Genomic DNA, 12,987 nt, shown 5'->3' with positions numbered 1-12,987 from the left:
AAAGAATAATCATACATGCATTCAGAAGAAAAACAAACAAAACGCTGAGATCTTCGTTGCTAAATTAACAGATCAAAAATTAATGAGATCAATTGAGTCAGTGCTGCTTAAGAATGATAATGGTAATCCGTTCCATTCTTTAATAGTACGGGGGAAAATGAAAATTTGAAGGCATTAGTTCTTGTTTTATAGGGATTTAAGGATTCAGAGTGGTGATGTCTGGTTTGTGTTGTGATTAATGGTCAGGCATATGGAGCAGGATGGATCGAGAGTTTGGCATTTTTGAGTAGAAAAAGAAATTTAATCCTCAGAGTTTTCTGCCGTAGTTGTAATGTCTGTATGCCATGATCGTGCATGATAGTTGTTGGTGAGTCAGTTATAGGGTACTTAGAAAAGATAGACCTAACCGCCTTCTGCTAAATCCTTTCCAATGCATTATTATTGTGTTTATTATGTGGATCCGAGACGTTGCATGCGTATTCCATTTTCGGCCTGATGAGTGATTTGTATGCATGATGTTTAGTTTCTGGGGACGCTTGCTTTAGTTTATTACGACGAATACAGTTTGCGAAATGATGCAGCACATACAATTGAGACATGAGAATTTCAACTTAGGTTGTGTGTTATTGTCACACACAAATATTTATATTAATTTACTTTAACGAGAGGATGAGTAGGAAGCCTATAGAAAAACGCCTACCTACGTCTTCTTTTTTTGGTTATCTGCATGTATACTGTTTTTTCTTCATTCAGCTTCATGTCCCATTCTTTACACCATGAATAAATGTTATGAAGGTTAGTATTCAAAAGTTCCTGATCCTCTTTGCAAGCAATCTCATGAAACAAAATGCAGTCCTCTGCGTACAAACGTATTTGTACTGGTTCTGTGATAGCGCTAACAATAGCATTAATAAAAATAAAAAATAACAGTAGTCCCAGTACGCCACCTTGTGGTACCCCTGAAGTAACTGGCAAACGACGCGAGTGGTGACCATTAACATAAACCGACTGTTTGTGGCCTGCAAAGTAGGCGGAAATCCAGTTTATTATAAAAGAGGGGAGGCCAATGTATTTTAGCTTGAAGATTAACTTGTGATGTGAAACAAGGTCGAGCCCTTTTCAACCCCCCCCCCCCCCCAAAAAAAATTACGTCCGTGTGACCAGACTTGTCGATAACGCTTGCAAAAGTGTGATTTACTGTGGTTAGTTGTGTGACCGTAGAAAAGCACTCCCTAAAACCATGTTGAAAAAAGGAAAGAATGTTATCTGTTATAAACTTGATTATGTAATTAGCGACAATCTGTTCAAACATCTACAGCTCGAACCTATGTCGTCGCCTCAAAAAAGTTCCTACGCCTGCCATCACTCGAGCCTTACGCGTCGCCAATGGCGCCACTGTTGCCGTGAGGGGTCTGTGCACTGCTCGCATAGAAATTGCTGGCCGCTAAGTTCCAGTCCTGTTCACCGTGCTGACCAGTTGCCCTCATGACCTAATCTTCGGGCTCGACTTTCTGACGACGCATTCTGCCCTCATCGACTGTTCCACCGGTACGCTGTGCCTCGAGCTTCCTCTTCTTTCTGACGCTCGCCCCGAACAACCGAGCACCCTCTGCACTACAGCGTTCGTTCGCTTACCTCCCAAAGCCCTAACATTCGTCGAATTATCCTCAACGGTGACAGTGCCTGATGACGACTATGTCGTCGCAACTATTCGTGATGTCCTCCTGGCGCATGACATCTCTGTGCCACACTCCGTCGTGGCCCTTGCCGCTAATCGGATGCGTCTCCCCGTTATCAATTTTGGATTGACGAGCAAGTGTTACCTGAAGGCATAGCGGCGGCCACGTTCCGGTCAGTGACAGCCGACCACGTCACTGCATTTGCAGCTGACGCGTCTCCAGATCCTCCTGATTACCGGCAGGATGCCTTGAACCTCGACGGCCGATTACGTCCCATGGTCGCTCCGGACCTCGCGCCTGATCAAGCAGCCGCCCTATATCGCCTTTTGCTTTTCTACCGCGACGTATTGGCACTGACAATCGACCACTTGGTCAGACGTCACTTGTTAGGCATCAGATAAACACTGGTGATGCCGTTCCCATCCAGCGCCGACAGTATCGCATGTCCACGGCAGAGCGGCAAGTTATTCAGCAAGAAGTAAACAAGATCCTCGCCAGAGGCATTGTTGAGCCTTCGTCGAGCCCTTGGGCGTCGCTGGTCGTGCTCGTCAAAAATAAAGATGGCACGTGGCGTTTCTGCGTTGATTACTGCCACCTAAATAGAATTACTAAAAAGGACATTTACCCTTTACCACGAATCGACGACGCTCTTGATTGTCGTCACGGTGCCAAATACTTTTCGTCCATCGACCTACGATCTGGTTATTGTAAGATTTCCGTCGATGATCAAGCGCAAGAAAAGTCTACTTTCGTCACTACAGACGGCCTCTACCAATTTAAGGTTATGCCGTTCGGTTTATGCAATGCCTCCGCCACGTTCAAACGGATGATAGAGTCTCTGTTTCAAGGTTTCAAATGGTCAACTTGCCGCGATGTGTCACCTTTCTTGTGCATGGGCACCACACGCGCATTTCGCCAGTCAGCCGGTAGATCCGCAGATGATATGGATGCGCGAAAAACGCATGCAAGGAATGGGGCCAGTATTCCCGCGCAGCGACGAAGGAACGCATTTGGAAGAAAATAAGGGCCAGGTGATGCTTTAGTCGTCACCTCAAGAAGCACAGTCACTACAATACAATATTTTCGATATCAGAGCACGATGCAGGGGTGTGACTGACTGTTTCAGAAGGGACGGAAAACATGGTGTGAAAATAAAAGTTAAAATGTTTCGCAATGCTCTCCTTGTCAACAATTCGAACACAATCGAGTTGTATTTCGTCAACAGACTTCCGATTCAAAAAGTCCCAGAACTTCTGAAATAATTCTTTTAAAACCTTTGGTAGGGTATGTTGAAAACAATGCCATTTGGAACGTTTCAACGCTTCATTAAACGCCGTTCGAGTGGCTTTAACAATGTTTGTAGCGGGTCCTCCTTTTTTTAAGGCGCTTAAGTTTTCTTTTTAGGTGTAAGACGTCTCTCATTATCCAGGGATTTGATTTCTTTATTTTCTTAATTTTGTTTGGTAGTAAATCATTGAGACAGTAAGTAGATATATATGTTTAAATTGAACCCAAAGCATATTAACATTTGAGCCTTGAAAGCTGCTGAATTTTAGTTCAAGGCAATCCAGGACACTCTCATCCCTGGCACGAGAAAATGCTTTTACTGAAACTATTTCATAGGGAGGAATACAAAGTTTTTCAAGGCTACACGCTAACAACAACATTGCATGATCAGAAATGCCGGGATTCACAGAGACTGTATATTCTTCAATTGTCTTAGGAACAAAAACAAGATCTAGGATTCAAGGGAATGAACGATAAACTCGGGAGGGGGGGGGGGACAGCGGGCGTAGGCTCTGTTGCTACTTTTTGCACATCCAGATTAAGCATAATATCAAGCAAGGATCCAACACCTTAACATTGATCTGCATTTGAAAATGGGTAATGCCAATCAGCAGACGGTACATCAAAATCGCCAACAATGATTGCTTCTTTGCAAGAAAACGACCCTAAATGATCGCGTATATCTCTCATAAATCACTGTGGAGCATCCGGTGCTCTATAAGCCACGGACAACAATAAAACACGCCTTGAACAAAACAATTTCAATGTAACACTTTCCTGGTTAACTATCTGACGTAGCAGTGATGTTCGAATGCCATATTTTATCAAGACAGCAACGCCACCGCCTTTAGTAGGACGGTCATGGCGAAATACCTGATATGAGGGTGGGAAAGCATCAACGTCAATAATGTGGTTGTGAAGCCAGGTCTCCGTGATAACGACAACATGGGGATCGTAATCTAACAAGATGGCTTCAAGTTCTGTTGATTTGTCAACAATGCTATGCGCATTTATGTTCAATAATTATAAGTTGATCTTTAGAAGATATTACAGGTCAGACCGTTTTAGAATTAGCACGAAAGAAAGGAACCTTTGTCCTGGTTTGGGTGTCTTCATCCCACATTTACTCGCAGCTTGTCATTATTGAATGAAACATTCTTTCCTTGTTGTTTTTCATCCATAGCACTTGCACATAACAGTTTTCTCTTCTGTGGTGGCTCACGCGAGTAAACATTTTTGATGGATATTTTGTACATTTAAGCTTGTGTGCGTTCTTAAACATGGTTTGCTTCTCATAATAATCCTGAAAATGAACTATAGTTGGTATAGCGTTGCCACATCTGTCTAAGCGGTGAACTCTACCAATAGATACACAATATACCTGTATCTTTGATGCAAAAAAGTAGTTTAGAACTTTTTGCTTTAAATCCGAGTCTTTCTCATTAGGATCTTCCCGCATTTCAAAAATAACTAAATTAGAACGTCTACTGTTATCTGCCAGATCGGTTAAATTGTATTCCAAGACCTTCGTGTGATTTTTCAAGTGATTTGACCTGGGCAGTTTGTTTATCTATTTCAAGAAAGCGTAAAGTAAGATGACACATTACTTTTTCCATGCTCTTTTGCTGTTCCCTTAGGGCAGGCATTTATTCAACTAATTGATTTTGCCCTGCCAACAATTCCTTCAACATTTCTGCTGTAGAAGGGCCTGAATTAGTCTCCACATCACCGCAAAGAAGTAACGCACATACATAAAATGCATCATATGAAATCATAATACACTTTTGCGGGCACGGCAGGACCAGAAGGCCACGATAATCACTACGAAAGCTGCTGTAGCTAGGACTAACCTGCACGAAGTAGAAATAGGGATTTCGTGACAACATGCCCCAGTCTTGTCTGCCGTATCCACTGAAGGTGTAGTTCTGTGGACGATCCTTCATAAGCAAGTCCGATGACGCAGTCGCAGTAGATGGCGCTGTCGTCCCAGCTTCAACGAAGAAAGGAGTTGCACCGTGAACTAGCTGAGCTGTGGTAGCACACGTGTCAGCACACGGACACATGTTAGTGACGAGGCAAGATTCTGGATCAAGCCTTCCGGCGAGACCGAGCAGAAGAGCCTGCACGAAGTAGAAAAGATAATTTCGTGACAATATGCCGCAGTCCGGTCCTGTACCTGCATCAATTAACACTTATGTTTCTCTCAAAAAGGCAGCATAAGCGCCTGTAAATCGTCCACAGGAAGGCTCTTTCGTTTAACTTTAAATGTTTTCCAACAGGAAAGTGCTACACGAAGGCGATTGTTCGCAGCCGCGTTTTCTAGCTTCACAAGCGTTTTTGACCCAGCTCCTTTGTCTCAGCTAGCCTGTCTCCAGAAAGGCTATTCTGTTGAGATTGCGTGGCCGCCTCTGATCTCCACTTTACGGTGCATTAAACGGGCTACGCATCAGCGTCTTGAAGTGTCTCAAAAGGTGACGTCAAGTTGATAAACTACGGTCCTTCGCTGATATCATTTGGACTTCGGCATTCGGACACTCCGCTCCCTCTGCAAAGTACCCGTTAGCGGTGATGGAGCACTTGGATGCGACTTACCAATGCCACCTATAGTCTATAGTGACACATCAACGAATACAAACGCTGGCGAACACGCACCTGCGTACTGGATTCCTCGATAGGCACGGTGCCATGGTCCGATCGTCCAGACTACCCAGTCTCATCATCTGCAGTATGTACCGCGATATTCAAAGCCCCGTCAATTTAGGATTCGCCCTCCTCAGAACACTGTCCTAACGTACTTTAAATCTGTGCTTCCAGAAACCATTTTATGGATCTTCTTCGAACAAGTTTTGTCTGCAGTCGCTGGGGCTGCTTAATTCGCTCGGCCGTAAAAGGTTTTAACATCGGGTTCCCGTGAGGAACTCCCGAAGCTCAAATACCAACCATCTATCCCGACCACCAGATGAACCCGACGTGGTTGCTCAGTGGCTATGGTGTTGGGCTGCTGAGTACGAGGTCGCGGGATCGAATCGCGGCCACGGCGGCAGCATTCCGATGGGTACGAAAACACCACTGTGCTTAGACTTAGGTGCACGTTAAAGAACCCCAGGTTGTCGAAATTTCCGGAGAGGTCCATTACGGCGTGCCTCATAATCAGAAAGTGGTTTTGGCACGTAAAACCCCATAATTTAATAATTTAATTAAACCACCACATGAGGCAACACCGAGGAATAGAATCCAGAATGTGGCAGAACAGTGCACCTTTTGCTGAGCGATACGTCCGAGTAAATCTGCAGGTGGTGCTGGTGTGCCGTGTAGAAATTTTCTGAAATAATGCGCAAGTTTTCGCAGGTGGAACGGGCCATGCATTCACAAACTTTCTATTCCGGAGGTTGTTTCTTCATTCGCTTGAGCACATGCGCCGTCCCAGACATGATAGAGATCCGTGTGCCGATGAGACCATACACAGCCGCGGTAATGACCAAATGCGCTGGGCACCTGCTCAAAAGAGGCTGTTTAACTAATATAGGTCCAGATCGCTTGTGGCTTTATATGAGGTTAGGGGGAGCTATGCGATTACAAGCAAATGTTTCGCATGACGTTACGGCTCGGCTATAGCGTATTGCTGTTAACTACGAGGTGGCCGAGGCGGCCTCACTTCAAGGAACTCCTTCGGACCACCAGGGTGGGCTAACTAATGATCAAACCACGCGCGTATGTATGCGTGTTTGTGTGTGGATCCGTTCACGCATTACATAAGCCTTTCTTATATTCAATGAAATATGTAAGTGGGGCGCTTTTATGATAACAAAGCTATAAAAATGCAAAATCACTCAAAAATGAGTTGCCAGAGGAGCCTTGTGTAAGCGTTGTTTGGTGGTGATCATACCATTACGACGCACTTTTATCAGGCTATCTCCTTTAGTTTGTGGCTTAAGGCATGTGCTATCGCGCTCAATATGACTTGCAACACGGGCATGCACCCAATGTTGTATAATAAAGATGACAAGTGCTATTTTTCTTAAAACCAGTAATCGGAAGTAACCGTAACGGGGGTTCAGCAATGTTTTTGTCTAGGCGCTGCCGTACACGAACACTGTATGACACCATGACAGCGCCTACACGCGTAATAAAAGAAAAGCAGATTCTTGTCTTACAATTCACATGGAGCACGATTGTATGTAACGGTATACAATGCCACCCTCCCCTCAGGCCTCAGACAAACATATTTATAAAACGTGGGTGGGTGGAGGGGTGGGGGGGTTGGTCCGGCAGGATGCCAATGTTCGCGTGCTACAGACTTTGCGTAAGGATAGAAAAAGTTAACAAAAATGTCACCAGAAAGCGTTGTACCGGAAGTGCCCAGCTCAAAAAATGTGCATAAGTCGTGTCATGCATGAAATGGCATAAAAGTTCGCTTATGCAGAATTGTGTGCCACCTCCAAGGAGACACAGAACAATGCTGTTCGGCTGTCCCCTCTAGAATTGCCTCTTAAGAACACATAGGCTAGCCTGAAGACCAATACGCCATCACTGGCTTTCCCAAGAACCAAACCTGCAAAGTAATATTGCGCCTTCCTCTGTCTCCGTAATATCTGACAAACTATTCGTAGATTAATACAACCTCACAAGGCACTGTGCCTGTCCCTCGTCATTTAATCAACTCCCTTCCCTCTTAAATTAAACGAGAGGAGATTACCCAACAAATGCCGCTTTAATTTTAATTCAGAAGCATGAAACACCCTGAGTAAATTGCTCAACAATTATGTTGCCATCAACCTTGTACAAAGACATAGAGATGGCGACAACACGCACAGAAATGTTTTATCGTCAAAAATAAAGTATGATTTGATGATCAGTTGCTGTAAAAACAAAGGAAAGGGGGCGTTAGAGACACAAAGTGTAGATTTTCGGAATATCTTGGTATTCTAAAATAAAGGAGTCAATCATTAATCGAACGATTAACAAGTGAGAAAGACATTTATGAGCGACACGTTGGTTGCTGCGAGATATGGCAGACCAAAGTGAAACATGAAAATAAGATACTCTGTAGCGATCTTTGAGTTTCATCTACGTACTGGGACCCCAGATTAAAGAAAAAAGGAGCTTCTTTAAGTTTTATATGACAAAAACTGATCCGTTGTATAAATAAATGCACACGCTCCTGGCTATACCTAACCAGCAGCATTTGAGCAAATAAGTTAATCGCGTTCCTACAGCCCAGTGAACATCAAAATTCATACATAATATGTCGACAGAAATTTCTTTGCTTCGTTTGAAAATGGTATGAGCGGAGATTAAGGTGGGGAACAGCAGTCTGATTCAGTCAAATTCATTTCTTTTTTTTTTTGCTATCGTAGTGGTAATGCGATAACTGGTCAGTGGTGACTGTTTAGAAACGCGTCTACGCTTAGGGAAAAAAACTCCGCATACAGTGTAATCACACACGAGGTGGATCGAAGTTGTGAATGATCTCAACACGCATAAGAGTATGTCACCACGTCACGGCGTATGCGACGCCAACGTGTAATCAAATAAAACACGCATGTGAGGTTAGTGCTACAACTGTTTTCTTTCAGTTGCACTAGCAAAATGAAGCGAGAAAAATGGTGCAGTATGTTGATTACAATATAAGTGCTGTAGTTTCCTCCGCGAAGGGATCGCTTCGCTTCGACAGCATACGTTCGCGCACATAGATGAGGGAATAAGTGAAGAGAAGAGAAAAAAAGGAACTGCAGAGAGGTGTTGGGGGAACAAGACGTATTCGATTAGCGACCTGGCAATTAGTGGCGGCGACAGCGTTGGTTCCCGTGTACCGCAGAACGAATGTTGTTTCCAACCGCTGCGCTGTTTCAATGGTTTCTCCCAGTGAGTCGCGCTCGTGCTCCTGCCAACAGACCGCACGTGTAGTCACGTGCCTAAAGAAAAAAAAAAGAAACAGTGAGAAGGAGCGCGAAGTTTAACGGACGGTGTGCATGTGAAGCAGGTTTGCAGTGTTCGTTGAGCTTCCTTAGCATGACAGTAGCATTTTAATGCCACCATTCCGATGTTATAAGAGAAAATTCGTTCTGTCAACGCCCTCATGAGGAAACTGCGTGAGTCATTTGTAATGCGAGTTTTCTTATTGTGCTTTGTTTGCAGTCATTGTTTTTTCTTAATATAGAGTCGTGCATTTTAATTTTCTTGTAGAACTTCAGCGATTGCACTGAGCTGAGTACGTTTTCACGTCATTTCGTTCGTGCGCCGCACCTAGTACTTGAAATTGCGGGGGTTTCTCTCAATCCGTAACCACAGTTTTCTTTTGCCTGTTATTTCTCGGACCTCCTTGTTTGAATTTATTCAATTAAAAATGATTCTGCGCTTGCGCAGCTTAAATAAGCAGATTCACTCCTCTGACCTCCTTGCCTCACCTTTTCGTGAAGCCCATGTTTATATGAGCATCAATCAATGCACCGACATTGTGCCTCATTTTCTGGCGTTTAATGGGCTCTGTTCGTATACACAAAGCTATCTCTTTTGCATTGTCATCTGTGTTCGCAATATTCGTTGATGTTCTTCGTTCTACAATAAATTATCATTTATGTCTCGCGCTTTGCCAGAACGTTGTACCTAGGTACAACGGTTTCGCCAGGCGTGGAATTCAGTCCTTTACTTTGAGAAAACCATTATCATGAGACAACGCAGATTCCTCAATTATCAGAAGAATAGGGATGTTCTCAGAAATCGGGCGATACACGACAATTAAAATAGAGAGGTTTCCATATCGGTTTGCCTGGACCTTAAGAGTGTATTCCGCCGGCGCCATTTACCGAAAATTACAATGTGAGGTCCTTACTTGTACGCGCGCCGCGACAGCTTAGCGGCTAGGGTGTGCTGCTGAGCACGAGAAGTCACCGGTTCGAATGCCAGCGGTCACATGCATTCCGATGCAAAAGCGCTCGTGCGTACTTAGGTGATAGAAATTCATCCGGGGCCTGTCACAACATCCGGGGCCTCTCATAGCGCTGGAGTTTCCCTGGGTCGTCGAACCCGATAACTTTTAATTATGCCCTTACTCCTGTTCGTCGTGTACATATCATCCAGCCACACTTGACCAGTGAGGACAACGTCGACGTGGGCTTTGCGCACATATCAGCGATGAAGTGGCGCACGCCGTCCCCAAGCAGTGAACTCTTTATCCTGAATATATGCTGCCACCGTGGATTTTTTGACAGTAACTCGCCATGAAGCAGATTTTCGTTTATCTCGTTCCTCGTTGTTATCCTATGTCTCCGCTGACCGCGGTCATCGGATGAACTGGCGCTATCGGGCAAACTTCGCCCAGTTTAACGTTGCGCGGCGGCAGAGCGGAGCTCGAAACAAGCCTCTGACAAAACACTTCCCCGCAAGGCAGTGAAAGATGCTACCTCACGTCGCCCGAGCTCCTTACAGATTGACTAATGAGAGAGGAGACAGGCGCAATTTGCCCGCCGACAATTTATAACTCGGGACTCTCTCGATCGTCTTCAGCAAAGAAGCCCCGCATACCGCACAGCCTCCGCGTTCAACCCCTTATTAATATCTTTCTTGCTTCTTGTTCCTTTCCGTTCGCCATCATCCTTCGTCGCGGCTGTCTTTTCAAGTCGGGGTTTTTCAAGTCAGAGCCGGGACGCCGCAAAGCGGAGCAGCGTCAAGCGCGGTCGGCGCCCGAGACGAGCCTCCACCTTACGCGCGCAGCCTCGCAGAGTGGAGAAGACGACAAGCAATTCTCATTTTAATCGGAAAGGCGAACCAAAGCGCGCGAAAAGTAAAATAACCGAGACACGAGCTCGGCGTACGAGCAAAAATACTGCCTCGACAAGGCAACAAGACAAGTCTAAAAGTCAGGGAGGACTTTCAACGACTTGGGAGGACAATTATGAGAAGAGAGAGCGACAATTCTCTCTTCCCGTTTCTTCTTCTTCTTTTTTTTTTTATCTAGTGCCGGCAGCTGCACTTGCGCCACGGAGAGGATGGATTCGCCACGCCCCGCTCTCCACTGCCCCTTATAAATGCCTTCGCCGCCCTCTTTTTTTTTTTAACTCGACGACTGGAGGAACCCCAGAACTTACAGCTCCGCCGTGCTGGTTCGCGCTGCAGCGGAAGGGCCAGCGAGACAAAGGCCCCACACACGGGAGGCCCTATGTGCCACCCGCGCCGGCCGCCCGGTCGTGGGAGCGCGAAACGCGCTCCTCGACGGTTGTCTCGACTTTTCGTGGGTGCCTTCTCGCCGCGCGACAGCACGAATAAAACGATCCCATCATTAGAGAGGGGGGAACCACCGCGCTCTAATGAGACGGCGGCTCCCAGTAGGCCAGATCAAACAGCCGGCGCCGTCGGGCGTCTCCTAGAAAGGATTCGAATAAGAAACACCGAAAGGAGGGGGATGGCGATGCTGATGAACGTGCACGACACGGTGGCGCTAAGAGCGGCGACTGCCGTGGGGAGACTCTGCGCTAAATTGCCAGCTCTGACCAGATCGCTTCAATTCGTGCCGCAATGAAACAATGGCGGCGGCTATGTGGCATCCAGCGGATTCCATATACCTCTGGGGCCGTATTCACAAATCCCTTTATTCTTAAATGTATTTTTTTGGCCATGGATTGGTCGTGTTCATTGTTATTGTGTCCGACATAAGGATTGGCTGGAATTCGCTCTTAACAATATTTCTAGCGCAAGAGCTTTTTATGAATATGGATACAAATTTTTTTGACGTGAGACGTCTTTGGAAACCCGGTCAGAGGGAGTCGCTTGCTAGAACCAGACGTAACGAAAACGTGTTATACTATTATTGATTATATCTTTGCAACCGTACTATCCACACACCATAATTTAGTGTTGTTGTGTACAGGAACGAAGCCATTACTCGATCATGCATGTGTCCCATGCGTATGATGCAAGCGTAGCTAAATAGCCTCTCGCTCAGCGTTCAGAGAAGCACAACTCGCCAGTACGTTCGACGATCCTAGCGGGAGTGAGCTCATTTGAGAGAGCACACTAGGTCATAAATTTGATAACTTAAACCTACCGGTATAATCTATCTACATATGTGCAATTTGTTGCAGAAATGTCACGTTCACTCGGCTACAGTCCACTGCGTTCGACACGTAGCGTCTAGAAATGGTGTGAAGACACTCGGGCAGCAGGATAGAGGGACATCCAACCCTTTTGGTTTCGGCTGATCGTTTGCATCTTCATAGGTAGCACAAGCACATGAGCATGAAACAAGCGCAGAAGCCCCAATCATCTAAGGTTACGGCGGGCTCGAACGGTGAAGGGCACTCTCGGGCGCCACCAGTAGAAAGGTCATTTCTTTGCCCCCTTGTGCCCGAACACACTCTGCAAAACAAATAGTCCCACTAAGAATAGGGAACGAGCAGGACTGCCAAATTAGACCGTGAGATCACCCCCCCCCCTAATTAAAACATTACTTAGGCACGTAAGCTTTCCAATGCACGAATAAATGTCCCTTGTGCATTTGGTAATGCCATTTCTGTAACTTAGTGACCCTACACCCTCTGCAGAACACAAGAGGTTTCGCGTGCCCCCCTGCAGCTGCGTCCCTGTTACAACCTACCCGATTTTTTTTATCATCGCATGGCACTCACGTGATGATAACTATATGAAAACCTTGGGTGATAAGATGTTTGTAAGAACTGCTGTAAGGGATGATGCCAACCAATCATGACACCGGCCGTATTAATAGCGAAGGCAACCGGGCAGTGGCAGACATCCCTTACGAGCGAAAACTTTTGTTAATGCGGAATCTGGCATTAACTAAAATCTTTGGCACTGCTTTCGACACCAGTATGTGAGACAATGACATAATCTAAGCTCCACTAATTCGAAACTTGGGAAGAGACGCAAAGAAGGCACGAGGAGCCTAATTCGCAAAGCTTTTCGTTCGTAAGTGCTGTTTGACTTTGCCCGGTCGCCTTCGCTAATAGCACGTTCGTCATCATAACTGCCTGGCACTTTCTCTTGCAAATTCGTGTAATGACTTTTT

The 12,987-nt window shown here is 45.6% G+C and overlaps 1 protein-coding gene across 1 annotated transcript in view; it reads left to right on the top strand.

Moving 5' to 3' along the window:
* LOC135914321 (dachshund homolog 1-like) overlaps nt 1-12,987 on the top strand; it is a 68,606-nt gene that overhangs the window by 33,177 nt on the left and 22,442 nt on the right. The gene's annotated exons all lie outside the window — the stretch shown is intronic.

The sequence above is a fragment of the Dermacentor albipictus genome, chromosome 3 (assembly GCF_038994185.2).
Source record: "Dermacentor albipictus isolate Rhodes 1998 colony chromosome 3, USDA_Dalb.pri_finalv2, whole genome shotgun sequence".
NCBI lineage: Eukaryota > Metazoa > Arthropoda > Arachnida > Ixodida > Ixodidae > Dermacentor > Dermacentor albipictus.
The sequence above is the reverse complement of the archived record's forward strand: the minus strand, read 5'-3'. Positions and strand labels throughout refer to the sequence as shown.